A 21,166-nucleotide genomic window follows, 5' to 3' on the forward strand; every position below is an offset into this window, starting at 1 on the left:
TATGGTTCTATTGCAGCATGAAAATTTCTGTTTTATTATTTCTAGGCTTTATTATTTTCTGTAGATTTAGTTAGTTATTCCTAAGTCAGAATCTTATTGTCTTTTTTGTCCCTAAGAAAATGACTTTTTAATGTCTTATCATACTATAAAATTTGAATTTTGTATTGTCTCATGCAGTTAACTTCATTATATCTATAACAGATCAAACTGCCACAAGGTGTATTTCAATTTGCCATATGTTTTGAGTAGGATATTTCTATATGATCATTTTAGAATGATGTTTCTAAATTCAGAAGGAATTACGATTTTTCTAATGCATTAATTTGGGGAAATGGGGTGTTCACCGTCCATGCCATGTTTGACTTGGCTCATCTCTGCCCAGTCATCTTAACTGAGTAAATGCTTCCTCTGGGTTCCCCCTGGCTAAGTTCACTCCCGAGAGTCTCACCTGAATTCTTGGTATTGTTTGCAGCAAACCCTTTACTAGTGACAGTTTGGTCTCTGTCTCTGCAGAGATAGTACTTCTTCTTGAAGAGCAGTTTCACAGCCAACAAGTCCCTCTGACAGTATTCTAAGTTGCTTTGGTGGATTGCATACAGTCAGCAGGAGCATGACTGTCTTTCCTGACCCTTCTTCCTGCTTGCTTTGGGTGTGCTCTGAGGGTCCTTCTACCTCTGCAGATGACTTTTATTGTCTAATTTTTTCCTTCTATATATGTTCATGGATCTATTTTTCCATTTAAGGGTTGTTTTCTGATACATACTTTAAGATATCATTTTTGTTGCTTAGTTTTGAGTATTTTATTTTCCTAACGGTTAATAAACTAGCAAGAAAGAGAAACAATAAATACCAATAAATCTCACTGATTTTCTTTGTGCTTTTATTTCTCATTTCTTACCATGTCTTTGGTTACTCATTTCCACTTTCCTATAACCTGGGGGTTAGCAGATATCCTCTGTCTGTTATTTAGTGATTGTTTACAACTTTTTGGTATGTGCATAACTACTCTTCTCTAGGAAAACACAAGGAATGAATATCAGGCCAGTTAGTTATTACAAAGAATCACCCTTTAGGTTGACATTCCAAAACATGGGAGAGACATGAGGAGGGGCACCTTCCTTTATGTATAGTGCCTATTTCTTTTGTATGTTGATATCTTTTGATCTGAGAGGTGTGTGTATGCGCATGCAGGCCACTTAAACCTTGGGTTTCAATTCTTCCTTCCTTCCCACCTCTGCCCATTCTCTCCTGCTTCCCACTCTCCCCTACTCCCCACTGTCCTCTGCTCCCCCACTCTCCCCTACTCCCCACTCTACTTCCCTCCTCTTGTTCTTCTCTCTCACGCACACCCGCTCCATTCCAAGTTCTTTCATTGACCTGGAGTGTACTGACTGGGCTAGGAGCCCCAGGGACTGTCTTTCTCTGGCTCCCCATCATTGAGATTACAGGAGGCTTTCAGCACATCTGGCTTTTCCCATGAGTTCTGGGGTCCTGATGGAACTGCTCACACTCCTAAGACCAGCACTTCACCAACCCAGCCGTCTCCTAAGTCCCCCCCCCCACCATAGAATCATTTTAGATTTTAAAATTCAGTCACTTCCTCAGATGTGTATTGATGTTGACAGTTTTGTATACCCCTCAACTGATGGGTTTTTCAGAAGTTTGGCTGCTGAAGAGTTCATGGTAGTCTTTGGGCCATGTTGGGTTAGACCCAAGGATAGCATCCACATTCATCTCCACGTGGCCCTGCATGCTCCTGATTAACATTTTCTAAATTGGGAGGAGCTCTTCAGTCAGTATGAGTGAGTGTGAGTGTATGTTTGTGTGTGTGTGTGTGTGTGCTCTCCCAATAAGTGGCTCTGAGTATCTTCCTATTTCAGGAGCCTACCAGTAGGTTTAAGGGTAGAAAGACAATAAGAAAATAAATGAGTCTTCAAGAGTACACGGTGTGCATTCAGGACCTCCCCTGACCGCCATTACTGACTCGGCAATTTATCCAACTCACAGGTTGTTTTTCCTTCAGCCTTGGTCCCAACTGTCCATCGTAGCTGTGCTGTGAATTAACTTTTACTGGGAAATGAGTTCTCCTTCCCCCATGGCCCCATGAAGGAGGGGGTTCAGTTGAAGTAGGGAACCAAGCAGATGAATTTAAACTCTTGCCCAGTTGTCCTTAGAGCAGGGACAGTACCCTGAATCATCCAGGTGGCCTGACCATCATCACAAGGTCTTTAAACGGGACAGAGGACTAGCCAGAGGAATGAGACATCAGAAGCCCTCTCCCTTCCATTGCTGAGTTCAGAGGTAGAGGGTGGAGCCATCAGCCAAGGAAAGCTGGAGACCATCAAAGAGATGGCTTCATTCTTAGAGCCTCAAGGAAGTCAGCCTTGTGAATGCTACAGTGTCAACTCCGGGAGGCTCATGTTTAACTTCCAATAATGAATCGGGAACTGATAAAGACCTTAATTTAGGCTGTAATCTGCTCTTCATTTCAGATGCAGGAGGGAGGCAGCATTTGTGTGCAGGCTCAGAGAAGCTGACCCACAGGTGGGCATCCATACTGGCTCCAACAATGGAAAGGAAGTCTGCTCATATCTGTGCTGGATGCAGGGGTGAGTAGATACCTGGGCTTTGGGTTCAGAAGTGCTTCAGACTTGGTGTCTCAGTTCTTGTGCCTCTCCTGCTGGGAGGAAGGGCTGTGGAGGGAAGACATCCTCAGTCAGCCTACACAGGGACCTACCACTTTTGTTGAGAAGACAAGGAAAATTAATTCATCTCACCTATGGCTATTGAATCTCCACGAAATTCACCAAGAAGCTGTGTAGATGAGTTTGGATAAGTGCTCAAAGAATAGCCCTGTAGTCCCTGTGAGTCTCCACATGCATGTCTGTAGTGAAATGTGGAACAGCCTTGACATAGCTATGAGTGTTAGCTCTTTTGTTCTGACTTCAGAATGTCCTTCTTGATCAGCTAATGCTAACAGTAGCTCAGCAGAAGGAAAGTGCACGAGCCTGTCCACATATGCAGCCATGCACACAAATCCTCACACACAAGTATGTATACAGAGCACACATGTACACACACATGTGCACACATGCATAAACATGAGCACACAGATTTATATGTACTCACTCATGCATGTGCATTCTCTGAGTTTCAGAAGCTTTTTTAGATCAGTAGCCCCGGGCTCGTTGGCTGCTTGCACCTGGAGCTTTTCTGGTGTGCTGTAACATGGTTAAGCAAGAGAGACCTAACAGAAGCACTAGACAAATCAGGATGTCTCCTAGTTCTTACTATCCCAGTTACATGCGTACTATTCCTTCATCCTTGCAGGGTTTTTTTTTTTTTGCAAGGTGTAAGACTGCTATGCTCATTTTTTTTTTTTAGCTGACAAAGTGGGCTAGCTAGTCTTAGTAAGGACTGCAGATTGTACACTGCATGTACTTCACTGTGCTGCCTGTGACTCTGCTACAAACCCTAAGAGGTCCATGCACATCTTTACAGAGTGGGCTGGCATCCTGGTTCTGCTCACCATCCATCCACCATATACTACCCTTCCATTCATCCACCATTCATCCACTGTCCACCATCTACCACCCATAATCCATCTTCCACCATCTGCCATCCACCATCCACCATCCACTATCCACCATCCACCATCCACTATCCACCACACTATCCACCATCCACTATCCACTATCCACCACACTATCCACCATCCACTATCCACCACACTATCCACCATCCACCATCCACTATCCACCATCCATCCAATATCCACCATCCACCATCCACTATCCATCATCCATCCAATATCCACCATCCATTATCCACTATCCATCACCCACTATCCACCATCCACTATCCACTATCCACCATCCACTATCCACCATCCACTATCCACCATCCACTATCCACTATCCACTATCCACTATCCACCATCCACTATCCATCATCCATCCAATATCCACCATCCATTATCCACTATCCATCATCCACTATCCACCATCCACTATCCACTATCCACCATCCACTATCCACCATCCACTATCCACTATCCACCATCCACTATCCACTATTCGTCACCTACCATCCACTCTCCACCATCCACTAACCACCATCCACTATCCACCATCCACCATCCACTATTCACCATCCACCATCCACTATCCATCATCCAGCATCCAGCATCCACTATCCATCATCCAGCATCCAGCATCCACTATCCACTATCCACCATCCACCATCTACTATCCATCATCCAGCATCCACTATCCACCATCCACTATCCATCACCCAGCATCCAGCATCCACTATCCACCACCCACCATCCACCATCCACTATCCACCATCCACCATCTGTCATCCAGCATCCACTATCTACCATCTACTATTCACCATTCACCCCAACATCAACTATCCATTTTCCTACCTCTCTATATCCATCCATAATCCACCCACCCACCCATCCACCCATTCTTCCCTCCATCCAGTCACCATCCTCCCATCTACCTACCCACTCACTCATTTACCTACCTGTCCATCCACCCATCCACCCTTCCTCCATCTGTCAATCCAGTCACCATTTATCCCTCATAACATCAAAAATAATTCAAGGACCAAACATGTTAAAAGCATGGAAATGAGCAGTCATGGAACTACAGATCAGCAAAATCTTCTATAAGATCATGGTGACCTGATGAGGTTTCCTTCTTCTGAGATCATCCTTTGATTGTTGGTAACTTGGGTCAATTTTGAGTATTGTTATGTAGATTTTTTTATTTCAGACAGGGCCTCACTTTAAAGCCTGTACAATCCTCCTGCACCTACTTCTATGTCCTGTAATGAAAGGCTTGTGTTTTGGATATAATTATGGTTGGGTGGTGGACTGGGGTTTGAACCCAGGGCATCCCAATATTAAGCAAGTGCTCTGTCAACTGACCTATATTCTTAGCCTCCGGCTGTTACTCTTGGGCCACCCTGAGAGCACATCTATTCTAGTACAATGCCAGGAGCCTTAAAGCTTATTACTGATGGTGGGAAAATTGATTTTAGCATGGAAAATGTATCTGTTAGTCATAGAGAGTTTAAGAAATTTTAGAAAAAATGTAATGACTATGTCTTACTGATGGTTTCATGGCAATTGGCATTTAAGATGTACCTGAAGGGAGTCCACAATCTCAGCTGGGTACTCTGACTGTTCAAGCTCAGAACTGATACCATATTCTGTAGGGTGTACAGGGTGAACCTAGATCAGGGTCAGGGGCCCAAGAGAGGAGATTTCCAACTATGAAGTGATAGTGGTGTCTGCAGGAGCACTAATTTGTAAGATCCCATTAAGCCAAAGCTTCTTGGCCATTACTTGAGAAAGTCCTTAGTCTGCTTGGGTTTGGAGACATTTCCGGATAAAATGTACAAACCAGGAGATTGAATGCATGCTTGCGGTGGCTTTGCAGATTAGCATATCTTGCAGTCAGAGCAGCTCATTAGAACAACCTACATCTGTCTCTAGAAGTGAGCCTAAGCAGGCATCAGTATTCACTAGCAGGATAGAAGAGGTGGGGACTGGAAAGCGAGGGCGGTTCACGGCCACATTAGCTCGCCGGGATTCTTTTCCACTTAGATGATGTAACCGTGGACTTATCTGAGGAACCCATTGGACATATTTTGACCATTACAAAGATACACTGAAAACAAAACTTGACGAGAGAATTTCTGAGTGTCGTCCATCCCACAAGAGTGCTGAGTGACTAAAAAGAGAAGGCTGTCATCACCTCTTGGATTTGGCCACATCCTTCACTTAAGACACACCCTGGAGATGGTTCCTTCAGTCCAAATCACTTATGTAATCTTGGTAAGAGTACATTAGCAGTTAAAGCGTCACCAAGATGGTTCAGTATTTCTAGTGCGTGTGTGTGTGTGTGTGTGTGTGCGCGCGCGCACGCACAAGCACACGTGTGTACAGGCGTATGTATGTGTGCAGTACACATTTCTGTGCATGGATAATGGAGGACAGTGGGCAGCCTTCAGCATCTCTCTCAATTCAGTTTTGGGAGAGGGACTGTGACCAAACCTGAAGTTCATTGTCTCAGCTAGATTGGCTGTGAGTGAGTCTCAGGGAACCTCCTCCACAGCACTGGGGTTACAAGTGGGATTTGTTCCATTTTATGTGTGTGCAGAGGATCGAACTCAGGTCCTCATGCTTGTGTGGCAGGCACTTTGGCAACAGTGCACTCTGCTCCGAGCAGAGGCTTCTCGGTCCTGGGTTTTAAGCGGGCTCATTAGCTTTATCGTTGCCAGCACTATGTCTTTTAAAGCCTTATCTTTTCAAATGTAGCTAAACTGTTGATTGTCATGATGTTCATTTTACAGATGGATTCTCTGGTGCCGAGAGGTAGTTAACATTTTATTCATGTTAGGAGGATCACTTCAGTTATTGAAAGAAAGAATGAGTGTTTAAAAATAGGAAATCATTAGTGTATAATATTATGGTTGGTGCTATTTATATCTCCCTCTGTTAAACATTTTCCTATGGAGGATATATGCCTTTGTCATTAGGAAACTATACGTTCTCTAAACACAAGCAAATTGATGGGCTCAGAATGTGCTGGGTAGGCAGGGAACTGCAAAGGGACAGAGGACGGATGGGAAGTGGATGGTACTAATAACACTTCGGTATAAAATGCAGTGTGTGTCTGTGGAGTGCTCTGGTTCTCCAAGGTTGTCCAAACCTTTCTGGGCATGAGAAATCTACAAGCCACGAGAGCAGAGGGCTGTTAGAGACTGCATTTGCTCATTCTCCAAGGCACCTACAATACAATGCATCCTCTGTAGCACAAAGTTGTAGAGTTTTGATAAATACTTAGAATCACGTAACCATCACCACCACTGTTTATATAAATACAGCCTGTCCTTCTATGGTAAATCGTCCCTAACACGCCGCCTCTGGCCACCACTGACCTACTTTGTCCCCATGACAGGGCCTTTTCTAGAATGGCACAGAAGTGGTGGTCACTGTTGTAGCTGTGAGTCTGGCAGATGCACACATGTGGCTGGGTTCCCAGAGCTTTCTTCTTTCTGTTACTGAGTGCCAGGTACTTTTCTCACTCTTGAAGCAACATGAGCCATGATGGTGGGGAAGTCACACCAGTGGGAGCATGAGGTTGCTTGCATGTGTCTGACTAGATCAAGAAGCAGGGAGAGATGGATGCTGGCACTCAGGTAGTTTTCTCTTTGTCCCCATTTTATTATGTCCAGAACTCCAAGGCATGGGATGATGCTGTCCACATTCAGGGTGGGGGTCTTTCCACCTAGTTAAACCTCCTCTTAGACACCCTCACAGACACAGCCAAAGGTGTGTGTAGCAATGCAGGTGAGTAGGCCTGCTTTTCGTCCTGCCCAGCTCCCGCATGGTTAGCTTTACACCCGAAATAACAACACACAAATTGTGTTCATTTAAACACTGCCTGGCCCATTAGTTTCAGCCTCTTATTGGCTAATTCTCACATCTTGCTTAACCTATTTCTAATAATCTGTGTAGCATCACGAAGTGGTGGCTTACCAGGAAAGATTCAGCATGTCTGATGTGGTGGTTGGCTCCATGGCATCTGACCTCACTGCTTTCTTCTTCCCAGCATTCTGTTCTGTCTATTCCACCTATCTAAATCCTGCCCTATCAAAAAGCCAAAGCAGTTTCTTTATTAACCAATGAGAGTAACACATAGACAGATGACCCTCCTCCATCAGGTGTGTTTCATTAAAGCCTAAGTGACTTTTTTAAAAAAATATTTATTTATTTATTATGTATACAACATTCTGCCTCGATGTATGCCCACACGCTAGAACAGGGTGCCAGATCTCATTACAGATGGTTGTGAGCCACCATGTGGTTGCTGGGAATTGAACTCAGGACCTCTGGAAGAGCAGCCAGTGCTCTTAACCTCTGAGTCATCTCTCCAGCCCCCCAAGTGACTTTTTAATCCAGTCAACTTGACAATAGAATTTAACCCTTACAGTGCTGTTCCATCCAGCAGGTAGGTTTCTGTGATGGAAAACAGGTTGACCCTCCCCAGGATTTTTGGCAAGTACGCATACATTTCTACCCGAATTCAGGTAGAGATATTTTATGCAAACTACTTTCTATGTTGATTGAAACATCAGATGGGGGTTGGGGGGCTGCTGGGTCATGCGGTTTGTGAGTTTAACCTTATAGGAACCAGTACTGACTGCACTCATTTCTATTTCCCTCAAGACCATAGGAAAACTTCGGCTAATTCGTTCTCGCCACACTTGCTTCGTTATTACTTATTCTTGCCTTCCTAGTAGATCCTGGGCAGTTTTAATCTACACTTTTCCAGCAGCCAAGGATAAGGACGATCTCAGCACATGGTGACTTACTCTTTGTAAACCTTCTGAAGTGTTAGTTCAAGATCTTGTTACTTCGTAAAACAAAACAAAAAATCTGAGCCCCCCCTTTTTTTTGCTGTTGAGTTCCAGAAGTTTCTTATAGATCTGGGGGTATACTTCGCCAGACATTCCGTTTGCAAACTTTTCCTGGAGTGGGTGATGTGTCCTCCCAGACTCTCAGTGAGAACGAGACATTCTCAGTGAGTTATTTGAAGTCTCCATGTGTTCTTCATGGACCTGAATGATGACTATCAATGTGAGAAGAAACAGCTGGCTGTGGCGAAGGAGGTCAATGCCACCCTTTGCCTTTGGCAGTGACTCAAAGGCAGACCAGGGAATGGGGAAGCTGCAGGGTAGGAGAAAACAGCAGGCAAGGGGGCCCTATCTGGAAGAGGTCATATGTGAGAGGTGGCCGAACTGATGTGCAGTGCCCAATGTCGTTGTCTGCAGAAGTGCATGTGGCTTCTGAGTTGGGAGCATCTTTTTCTGAGCAGCCCTTGGACTTAGCAGACAGAGCCCACTGGGGCAGTTTTGTTTTTGTTTCTGTGTGGCAAGCCAGGTGGGGTGGAGGCTACAATAACTCCTCAGCATGTATTTCTTTGTAGCTACCTACAGGGAGGGAGATCCAGCTCCGGAGGCCAGAATTGCCGGGACCTGGTGGCCTGTAGAGATGAAGGTCAGTCAGTGTTGTGCAACATGGCTTTGATTACCCAAAGCTTCATGTGCTTCAGACGGTTCAGGAAACCTTCCTATGTCAGTCAGAGGTCCCATCACCCTTGTCTACTGGACTGTGACTTCCTGTGGCTAGAAAGTGTCTGTGTTTGGCCAAAGAGATTGGATTCTGGCAGCTGGCAGTCAGCAACAGAGACTCACCCTTGTCCCTGTGGATGTGAGCTGAGGAGGCTGCCTACTGATCTTGTTCACTTCCTGCCTCAGCCTCCCATATATAAACGTCCCGTGGCTCACTGTGGACCCTGTGTTTGTGGTGATCTTCCTAAAGAGAGTCTTTTACAGGGCTTACTTGAAGGGAGGGGAAGGCTAAGGCAAGTGGAGACCCCCAAACCTAAGACACAAAGCCTCAAATGATCTCATCTTGACCTGCTGCCCATGACCCCCAGATGGCAATGAGGTACCCCTGTGACCACACTACTTGGCAGACACAACAAAGGAAGAAGAAATTTACTTTATCTCTTTCCTTTGCTGGCCTAGTTTCTCTTCAGTGGAATGTGTGTGTTTGAGCAATTGTTGAGAATTTCTCTCTCTTACTGCCAGGCTTTCCCGCATGACAGCCTTTATGGGACCACCCCATTCCTCCAAGGTCAAGTGGTTCCAGAGTGTTCTGGAGAGAACTGCTAGGTCCTAAGAAGAAAGGCCCCTTTAGAAGATGGTCACACCCGACTCACAGGCCAGAGACACATTCCCAACTCACTTCAGAAAAGACGAACGTCTCAAGGAACGGGAGCACAGGTGTTTCCACGTCAGAAAACCTCACACCTTGCACCTGTCCCTGCCAAGTCCTGACTTTGCCATCTGCTTTTGACCAGGCATGACCGAGGTGTGAGAGCCTTGAGATGCCCCCTCTACTCACTGCCTGCCTTCATGCAGAGACTGGTGGCTTGTTGAGGCTTTTGTTTGTTTCGTTTTATTCACACAGGAGTCTTTGGGGCAGCATCACTAAGCCAGGCAACAGACAGCCGGGCTGGCACCCGGGGGCACTGTGCTCCTCTGAAGACTTCATGCCCTGCTGGTTCCGTGGGACGAGGCAGCATCAGAGCTCTGGTGTCCACTAACAGCAACGATCCCATTGTGCAGCCCGTACCGATATTAACGGCTTTATTCCAGCTTCCCGCGCTTACACGCATGCACCTCTTTTCCCCGCAGATCTTCTGTTTGGCTGGATGGCTACTTTGACTGCCAGATTCAGAGAGGGGGAAGGACCATAAAATTCACAAAAGTGCAGTCACATGTGTCGTTTCTGCTCAGCCGCATCTAGAGAATGACTTAGATGTGGGAGCTGGGGCCTGGCTGAGCTTTCTGGTTGTTTAAGACTCAGAAATGCTCAGCTTTTCAGAGCGTGGAATCCTCCCAATTCAAAGCCTAGTATGGAGAGCCTAAAAAATTTGGTTGATGAAAACAACGCATCTCAGCTCCGTTGTTGAAATGTAGACATTCCTTTGAACAGAGCCCTTGCTGCAGAGGTACTAATCGGGGGGCACTGAGTAGCAAATCATGCCAAACTCTGTGCGGCTCCACATTGGCTCAAGCTTTGTCTGGTCTGTCTTCAGACACTTTTCTTTTTTCATCTCTTTAAAACTCTAAGTTGGAGAACCCTAGCCTGGCAATAAAGAGGATGAGTTAGGAATCACTTCTTGCGAGTATTGGACTGTGTTAGAAGACTCCATCACTGCACGCAGGTCATTGGCGTGCAGTGACGACTTGAGATGGATCCGACAAGCCTAGGATGGTTTCTTACGTGTTTCTCGCATGGCTTCAGTGCTGCTGTGCTAAGCCTGCATCACGCACAAGTTCTGAGGTGTCCTTGTGGTCTTCCAGGGGCAAAGCAGAGAGAGCTAGCTCTGCTCAAATGTGTCCAGCGGCCGTCCACGGTTAGAATAGGCAACACCTATTACCAGCCCCAAGAGCAAATGTCCTTTCACAACTCGGCTTTTCTCTTCGCATTTGTTTCTCATTGCATAGTAAATTCTCCTTGCAGTTTTAGTATTCAAATGCTCCAAATTACAGCGAATTGGCAGGAGAGCTTTTATAGTCTACACGGCATTCTCTAGCTCGATACTTTGGGGATGAACTTGGCCAGCTACTTAAGCCCAGATTTGTCATTCTAGAATTCTGAGTCAGGTCTATTGAGGGTCAAAGAAAATGAATCCAGTGTTTCCCTTAACATAATGGAAATGCAGTAGGCAGGCACCCAGCTTGTTCCTGGTTGCCTGGAATTTCCAGATTGCAGCATCAAAACCCTCTCCCCCACCAAACCCATATGGGACTGCTCACAGAGGGGTCCAGGAGCATCTATGCTAGAGGTGGGATGGACCTGATGTTGTGGCAGAAGGGCTACCCTGTGCCAGCCACTGCCCAGGCAAAAGCCTGACCTTCATTTCCATCCAAGTAGGTATGTGAATGGGGAAGGCGGGTAGCTCACGAGGGGCAGGTAGCCCCTTGCAGACATAAATGTGGGCTGAAGGCAGTGAATAAATTGCTCAGTTTCGAATTGAAAAGATACCGTTCATTCTCCATAGTGCCTCCTCTGTCACACGTCAGGGCCTATTAAAATTTGGGTCATCGCTTGTCTGTGGCAGCTTTAACTTTGCCAGTTGCTTCTCTTCTAATATTTTAATGTTTAGCATTCACAAACCCACAGCTCCCGCCTACTCACCGTGGCTCCTGTCGCTTTTTGCAGTCCCTGCCTGCTTGCCCTATTTAGATTATTTTAGCATCCCGTCACACTTCCTCCCGCTCCGAGTCCTTGCATGGTTGAAGGAGAAGCTGGGATATCAGAAACCTCCAAGTCTTACACCACAAGCACCGCCACCTTTCTGAGAAAGCATAGAGCATTGCAGGGAGGTCTGAAGATCCCTGTGCTGACTTCTTCCAAAAAGGAAATCCATTTTGTTAATGAATTTGTAAAGGCTCATTGGTGTGTGTGTGTGTGTGTGTGTGTATGTGTGTGTGTGTGTGTTCTCTTGGAAGCTTCTGTATTTCTTTATTGGATACAAACAGGAAGCCAAGCAGGCGGTCAGTTCAGCTATGCGTTCCCCCAGTCTGTTGTGAAAACTTGATCCAGAGATGAGGAGTATCCATCTGACCATCTCCTCAGTAAATTCAGCCAAGAGGGAGGCAGTCCCTGATGGGTCGGACTCCAGCATCCAAGCAGACGGTTTAACCTGGGGGTCAGCGTTTGTAGTCCACGTACCGGCCTGTTAATAGATTTTCTTCATTTGTGCCAGACATTGAGAATATGTTCAGGCACCGGTCAGTTCCTCCTGTGCGGGAACCCAGGTCCACCTGTAAGGGTATGGCAGTGCGAGCGGCTGGAGCTGCCGCCTCCTGACAACGTCCCAGCTGTAGCCCAGCAATCGCAATCCTCGGGTGGCAGTTTTAATTATCGGCACGGCGATACCATCAGCAAGTGTGTAATTACGTGTCAGTTTCCTGGCTGTTGGGTATGAAAAGTGGATCCAGCGGAATGATGATTGTGGAAGCTGTAGACTCATATTTAAACAATTCAAAATGTGTAACTGGCAGTGTCATTAAACAGAGAGAGCCTGACCCCAGCTGTCACTTACTTTTCCTTATGCAGATTTGTTCTTGCTGTCTGTCAAAAGAACTCCATGGGCTGAAATGGGACAGAAGAGGTGACATAATTCTCAGAGCAAAGAGGGCTGCTCTCTTTAACTCCATAGAGGCAGGGTTTTTTTTTTCTTTTCTTTTCTTTTCTTTTTTTTTTTTTTGCCTAAATAAACACGGCCGCTGAAATTGTAAACAAAACCAGACCTTTACGGGAAATTATATAGACTTTTGCTGATAAATACACCAAGGACAGGATCAGACTTCTACCCTAAAACACGTGGGGGTGGGAGGAACCCCTGCCCTTTGCCAGGCTCTCCAAGAGTAAGTGCTGTGATAATTAGAGAGACTTATTTCTGAAGCCGAAAATGAAATGACCTTTTTCTGTTTTAGACTAAACTTTCGGGTCTTTAAGATGGAAAGGAAGCAGGGCTTATTTTGAAAGTGCTTAGTGCGAACAAGGGGGAAGCGAGATTAAGAATAGTCAAACTTCGGCCTGGCTTGGCTCAAGTTAGTGCAGCAGCTTCAAAGCTTTCAGTTGGGAAAGCCAAAACACATACGCTAAATAAATAAAGGTAAAGATAGACAAGAGCAGCCTTCTAGGAAGGCTCAGTTAGGGGGTGAGGAATCCTTTCAACCAGTCTCCATCCAGCCTGGGCAGTTGCTCTCGAAAAACCCCTGTTACCTGGCAGGCCTTAAAAGGCCCTTGGCAAGTAAGGGTTAAGTCTGCATGCATGCTAGATGTGAGTGGGAGCTACAGGGTGAGCTAGGGGGGTTAAGTATGGGGTTAAACTAACACAAGGAGCCACGAGCACAAAGAGAAACGTTTCTTTAATTTTTAAAATGTTTTCATTTCTCATAATAAACTGGATGAACTTGCAGTTGCATGTAAACATTATTCTGTGCCCCGAAGACACTGCAGTTTAGTTTTTAGAGCTTAAATTGATTCTAGAGGCCAGGCAGAGACTAACTACAGAGGAGCTGTGGTCATTGCGATGCGAGAAAGGCCATTAAGTCAACGCCTCTGCCTCTGGTATTACATTTGTACGTAAACACACACACACACACACACACACACACACACACACACACACAATCGTTTAGTAAAGGATCCACTCCACATTTCTTTCGACTCTTGAAGGTAACATTGCGGATGTCTCATAGGCTGGTGGAAGCCATGTTAATTGCCATAGCGCATTCAGATTTGAAGTCATAAATACACACATATTAAACCCTCTAAGGATTAATTTGTATTTTATCAGCTGTGAAAAGGGTGATTTTTTAAAACATATCTAGACTTAAGAGGTAGCCTTATTAGGCATTCATTGAAAAACAAATTGTGCATATATTTTGTAAGAAGGTTAAAAAAAAAGATCTCTTCTTTCTCTTAAAGCTGTGCAGGGCAACTGGGGAAGCAATTAGTGTTCAGAGCCTGGACAGACACAGCCTTAGAAGTTTCTGACGGACAAATGTTTGTGGGACCAGTTAAACAGGAAAAGGGTCAGGAGGAGTGCCATGTGGCTATAGCCTTTCTCATGTCCACATGGAAGGGACCCCCAGCATTGCATAGCACCCTGCCGAGGGCTCTTTGTCTTTTGCTGAAGAAGACTGTTGCTATGTCCTCTGCCTTTGTACTCATGCCCCAGAGTCCCCTTCCTGAGCTACCCTAAAAAGACTATGGCTGAGGTTCCATGGGAAGTTGAGTTTAGTCCTCACGTGCACAGCTGTGTCAGGTCCCTGGCTTTGGGCATCTCGGGTCAAGGGAGATGCAGAAGAGTGCGTCAAAGACCACTGTTTTCACACCTTCCCTTCCACAGCGGTTCCCCTGCTTAGCTCATTCACAGGGAGGAAAGTTAAGTGGTCCAGCTTACTCTAGGAGCCAAACCAGGAGGGAAATAAATGTCCCCTGTCCTGGGCTTCCTCCAAGGGGTCCCCAGGGAAGAGCCCTCCCGCAACTGCTTTTGGAAGTAACTTTTGCAATCTAGTAGATCTTATTGTCAAATGCCTTGTTAAACTTTTACATGGATGAGTGTATGTACCCCACTCAGTAGTGGTGAGACTTGAAATTCTGTCAGGGAGGCACAGTCCCTTTGCTCCCCCATGACTCGTTCTATGGTTTCCTCTGATCTTTCCTAGAAAGCAACATGACAAGACTCCCTCCTGCCCCCAGAGCCTAAAACCCCCATCCATACCATTCTCACTCAAGAGAAGGCATCTTGGGGAGTATGTCAGCGGGCTGCTGTTTTATGTCCCGTGAATTTTACCTTTCAGGACGCACATGTCTCTTGCTTTGCTATAGAGTTGTGTGTTAGGGAAGTTGTGCATCCTTGCAGCTGCTCAGCTGCTCCTTGGCTGTTGTGATCACTGTTTGCTCTGTAGATGCTGTTGTGTGAATGGGGTTAATTTAAATAATTTCCCCCTGCATCTTCCCTAGCTTTGGAACTACAAAGGCTTTGCTTTGGAAATGAATAGCTACTCGTGGTGGCCCTCCCCAGACATTGGCTGCTTCCCCAGACTCGCTTTCTGCTGGTAGCTCAGATGGCCTTTGACTAATGAGGTGACCTTAAAAGAAGCAGTTGCTGAATGTTCCTTGTGACTGGCCCACGGAGGTGACAAGTGTGAACTGCATGCAGAGCGAAGAGTCTCCAGCAGTCACTGCTGATGCCATGGGCTTGCCAGGAAGCTGGTCCTGCCAGGCTCAGGACCCAAGTAATTTATATTACCACGAATTAACAGGATCCAAGCTTAGTGTTAACTGCCCATTATCACTTGTCACCGTGGTTAATAGTCACCAAATACTGATGACTTTAGGCATAGGTGTTTTATTCTTCCTTTGTAAAGAGATTATGGCGTTAGAATAAATGAATTTAAAGTCCGGCCTTCTGGAAAATCCCCACCGAGCTATACATGAAGGCCTGTGGCATATATGACTTATTGATAAGTGTCTGAGGAGATTATTTATGAAGCAAAAAGCTTTAAAGTAACAGGCAAAAGGGGGAAAGAAAGTTACTTTTATAAACAGTAGACATTCTCAAAGACTGAAGTTACAGAAGCAAATTTTCGGAGTTGCTAAGACCCAGAGGCTGAGGGTCCTATTCTAGGCGTGGAACACGTGATCCTCTATGGCCACATCTGAGGGTGCTCGGGGACATATAAAGGTCCCCTAAGTGATGAGGCAGAGGTCAAAGTCCCATCAGGAAACCTATATAACTTACTCTGTTGGTTTTGAATGTCCTTGGAGCCTTCTCTTGTGGCTTGGCTACCCTGTGCTGGCTTTTTGGGAAGGCAGGTGGGGCTTTTGGACGGAGCTTCTAGAAGCATTCCTTTTCTCTACCCACCCCCCTGGAAAGCCCCAGGGGTCTGAACAGCATCTGTCCACTCCATTTCTCTCCAGTTCATATAGGATTTTCAAGTTGATGACTTCCTTAGTCTCCAGTTCACCAAGCCCACGTTCCTACACTCCATGGTGTGTAGTTCTTCCTAGTGAAGCCTGGAGCAGGTGGCAAGGCTTCAGAAATAGGTGGCCAATGGGATCTTGAAGGACACTGCTTGATCTCACTGCCCCCGGAAGCTGGGGTCCAAATGCTGACCACCAAAGAGCCTCATAAGTACAGGTAGCAGTTTGTCCCCTCAAACTGAGAAGACACAGTAACTATATTTCCTGTCACCTGTGTTCTGTGGGGTTCCACTCACCTTGTTGAAGCAGGGTTGGGCCTGGATGGAATTTCCACATTGGATGCCCTCCGCCTTCCAGGGTAGTGTTGTCTCATGTCGCCAGGGTCGTGAGGCTCATCTGGACCATGACATGTTAGAAGGCCACCAGCAGTGCCACTGGAATGTTATTGGTGGTCTGAATAGCATTCACCCACATGAACTAGTCACGTCCTGAGTTTATAGGAGTGATGCGCCACACAGCTCTGAAAGCGTGGTTGCCCTAGTGCGTGGCTGCCCTGGCACGTAGCTGCCCTAGCTGCAGGTCTCCACCACTTCAGAAATCTCAGTGGCTCATGGGTCCAGAGGTCCTGTATCTTCAAAACTATTCCCTGCTGAACATGTGAAAAATGTTTTTCCTTGTCATTTCTTCCTAAATCATTCACTATGCAAACTATTTACATAGCATTTACATGTTATTAGGTATTATATGCAATCTAGAGATAACTGGAAACATGGGGAGGGATGCGGTTTATGTAAATTTCATGCTGTTTTACATAAGCGTCTGAGCACCTGTACTTTTGTATCCAAGGGATGTCTTAAAACAAACGCTCCTGAGACCTAGGGGTGGCTGTATAAGCTTTGAACCGCTGCAATGCTTGCTCTCCTTTCCTGCAGACCTGACACTGGACCGTGATGCTGTGCCTGAGATGGTGCCCATGCTGAGTTCCCTGTCCTTTTCGATTTCTGCATCAAACAAGACATTAAGCAGCTAGTCTAGGAAATCTAATGACATCAAACCGGGTCCATTTAGTGACCATTTGCACACTACCCTTCTTTACTGCCCCTCGCCTTCTGCTTGTAGTACCACGCGCTTTTGCAGGTGGGAGGCATAAGTAAGAGGCCAAGCGAATACTGTACTTTGAGGCTTGAGTTTTATGTATGGGGCCATTACACACTGACAAGGAACAAGGAATACTGTTCAGAGTCAGGAAAACTGGTCAGAGTCACTGCCTTTCTTTGCTAACTGCAGTATTTAGAAAGCAATGTCTCTTCTTGGGACCCCTAAATGTTTTGAGCAAATGAAGTCATTGTGTACAAGTGACCACAGGCCAGGTGCGCAGCTCAACAAACATCACCAGACATCCTCTTCTAAAGTACGGTCTCTCAGTTTGTATTTTATGAGTGTGGCAGGCTTGAAACCGATTTTAGTTTTTTTGGTTGTCATGGGCAGAGGGAACAAGAGTGTCTTTTACAGGAAATTTCCGAGGATCTCTTGCTCATTTGGTTTACATTCTCTTGCTCATCTTAAGCTAGGGGTCGCTTTATTTTCAAAGCTCACCATGTGACAGAGGACGTGGCTGGGATTTGCTGAGGACAGGTTTGCTTTCCCAGCTTTTCCCACTTGGGGAAGTGGCCTATGCTTGAGCTCACTTGAGTGCTGACATAGTTTCTTAATCAGCCGCTTGTCTGTGTTCAGCCTCAACTTGAGGCTACTATATCAGGACCAAATGGAGTAGGGTGGGAGGGAGAGCCTCACATCCCTGTGGCAAAAGAGAGAAAGGAAGAAAGGAAGAAAGAAAGAAAGAAAGAAAGAAAGAAAGAAAGAAAAAAGAAAAGAGCTCAACCTCAAAGATCCAAGTTTAGAAGGGGGCTGTGCTAAAGTTGGGTGTACTTAAGAGACTATACACTCCGAAGACAGGACTGGCACCTACAGGCCCAGCTATGAGGTTACTGGGGCAGCGCTTGTGGTAGAGGAGTAATTGTGAGTACTTCTGGTGCTAGGAGTTGTTCCTTCCTCAGCATAAACCTGTGCGACTTCTCACTTGCCCCCTGGCCATCAGGATCGACAAACTCATCTCTCCAGCCTGTAGAGTGTTGATTGGTGCTGGCTTGGCATCACCCATACCTTAAGACATCAGAGTGTGCTGGATGGGCAGACCTGGCAAGCAGGAGACATCCCTGGGAGTCAGTTGTTAGCAAATACAAACAATTATATTAAGAAAGTGAAAGGCAGACCTGGGAACGAGCTGAAAGTAAAGTTACTGAACACACATGCACATTAATATGCCTTAAAGGAGTATATCTTTGTAGACATAAGAACAATTTATTAATAATCAAATTAGGACTGGGAATGAAGCTCTATTGGCAGAATGATTGTCCAACCATTCATGCAGCTCTGGGTTTTGCATAAACTGGATATCGTGGTATACACCATAATCCCAGCCCTTGGGAGGCAAGGTAGAAGATAAGAAGTTCGAGATTTTGCTTGGGTATATAATTAGTTTGAGGCTACCCATGGTTATATGAAGACCTGTCTGGAGGAGGGGGGGGGAAGAAGAAGAAGGAGAAGAAGATGCTAGATGTTCCCCCGACTTTATACAAATTTGTTGAGCTAATGTGTTTCTTCTAGAATAAGTGCATCAGCCAAATGCCAGCATAAACCTCTTGCTTTTCCCTTCTCCTTGCCTCTGCCTCTGAATTTGGCTACAGATTTAGTGGCTCTAACCACAGCACAGGCCACCTACTTAGAAGCTTCTCAGACCTTCCCACCCAGGTCTCCATGGCTCCCCACGCATTTCCTCCAAAGGAGCCATCACCTCTAGCAGGTGCAAAGGAGTCTCCGTGGCCATTCTATCTGCATCATAGCATGTTCAGTGAAAAGCGAGTCCCTCGCAGAAGTCTGCTGGTGAAGAGCTTGCCAGCTCCCAGCCTTTCACCCAGCAGGGCAATCAATAATGTATTATTTCCTTCCCCACCGCGCCCTGTACTTTCCCACTTGGAATTAGTTGTGGAGTGTAATATTGGGTAGCAGCCATCCATTTCTGCGGGCCTCTGACGTGTGACCACTCTGAATCTGACAGCTCTGGGGGATTGGATCTCTTTGTGTTTGACTGGAGAGTTTAGGAGTTGAAGACAAATCTAACTGATCCTTCTCCTTAACCTCACCTCCAATCCCTGAAGCAGTCTGCCTTTTCTCCTGCCCTCTTCTACCTCTGCAGTGATCTCCCCCAACAGCAGAGATGGGCAAACTGCTACCCAGTCTTTCTCAGATTTCATTGTGTAGAAATTGGAACCCCTCTACTCTACTATTTTCCCCCACCACCACTTTAATATCTCACGGATTCTGTTGTCTCTTCACACTCTTAAACTCTTTGTAGTGTGTAACATACAGTCTGCCAAGACAGGCCCCATAACTCATCTGGCACACAGCAGCGTCCTTGCCCCTTTGACATCCCTGCTAAATTGGGGCTCCCCATTCCCAGGCAAGCACTCTGCTGCAACTCCGGCCTCTTGATCCTCAGTTTTTACCCAACTTCTCTGCTTAGATCAGGTGAGCCTGTGTCGTTAAAGTTTTATTTACTTTGAATTTCAGTGCTTTATGAACATATATTTGATACACGGTAATGAAAAGCCTCTCGTTATTTACGGCTTGCCTCTCGGAGTTCTCCCTCGCTCCGCTTGCCTTTCTTGGTGGTTATTGCTGTGAGAGAGAGCTGGTGGTCTTTAAAGCAGGTGAGTTCCCTGCCAGCTCGCTGAGGAGTGTGAGCTCCAAAGCAAAGCGCAAAAGACATGTTTTCGTAGGACATCATTTTGTCAGGATGCCTTCAGCTGCGGGCAGCCCAGTCCCTTGCTTTAACATTTTATGCCACAGTTGGGATTGCTGAAAGAACTTGACTGGACCCAGAGACGGGCCATCTGTCATTGAGATCTGCCTTGCCTGCCCTCATCTCTGGATTGTGTTTTCTTCCTTCCTTCTTTCTTTCTTTCTTTCTTTCTTTCTTTCTTTCTTTCTGCCTGTCTCTCTTCCTTCCTTCCTTTCTACTTATTTGGTTTTCATTTACTTTCATTGTGAGGCTTCCTTGTGGCTTTTCAGGCAGACGTCCCTCACCCACTCCTGCCTTCTGTCTCTCTGCCACTCTTCCTTAGCGTCAATCTTAACCTCAGCCTTCCCCTTTCCACCGTGGAAACTCATATGTCCTCTCTGCCTCCCTCTTTCAGTTCCTCTTTGTCCTCATCTCCTGGGTCCCTTTCTAGTTTACTGGCCTTTGCCTACCCTTGCTTCCATCTAGACACGCGTGGTTGACAATTAGAAACTAGGTTTGCACGTGAGAGAATACGTGGCACTTGGTCCCCCTGAGCCCCGGTAACCTCACATAATATGTTTCCAAGAATATCCATTATCCTACGAATTCCATAATGTCTGTTTGTTATTCTGTTAGCTTCATTTGTAGCTCTCCTCTCCCATTTTCACAGGAAATATGTCTGCGGACACCAGGAAGGATATTCTCGGTGAGAGGAGAGCAGAAGTTTTCAGGTTGGCCCCTAGCTGCCTAAGGGTTGGGTCTACGTAGGGCTTCTTAGATAGCTGCACAGCTTGGTAGTAACTGTGCCGGAGCCTATGAGAGAAAAGTAAGCCTGTGGCTACTCTAGAGTGAGTCTCACAGAAGTGAAAAGTCTCCAGAAATCATGCTGAATAAACTACGCTGTCATCCTTGTGGGTAAAAGAGCCAGGCTTTGTACAGTGTAAGATGGTGTGTGTGCAATTGTGTGTGTATGTGTTCATGTGTGTACCTGACCGTGCTTGCAGGTGCCTGTGTGGAGATCGAAGGTTGCTCTCTGGTCCACCTAGGGTGTGGTCCTCAGTTTCTCTCCACCTCACGTACCAATTCAGAGACTCTTACTGAACTCACTATTCAGTTGGACTGGCGAGTTAGGTAAAGCTCCAGGATCCTCACATCTCTGCCTCTTAGGGCCAGGAGCACTGGCTATACGCTAATCTCTATATCTGTGTTGAGGCTCGGTGTCT

This window comes from Microtus oregoni, unplaced genomic scaffold (assembly GCF_018167655.1).
Source record: "Microtus oregoni isolate MIOR12 unplaced genomic scaffold, Mior012 000016F_ref0000370, whole genome shotgun sequence".
In the NCBI taxonomy this organism is placed as follows: Eukaryota; Metazoa; Chordata; class Mammalia; order Rodentia; family Cricetidae; genus Microtus; species Microtus oregoni.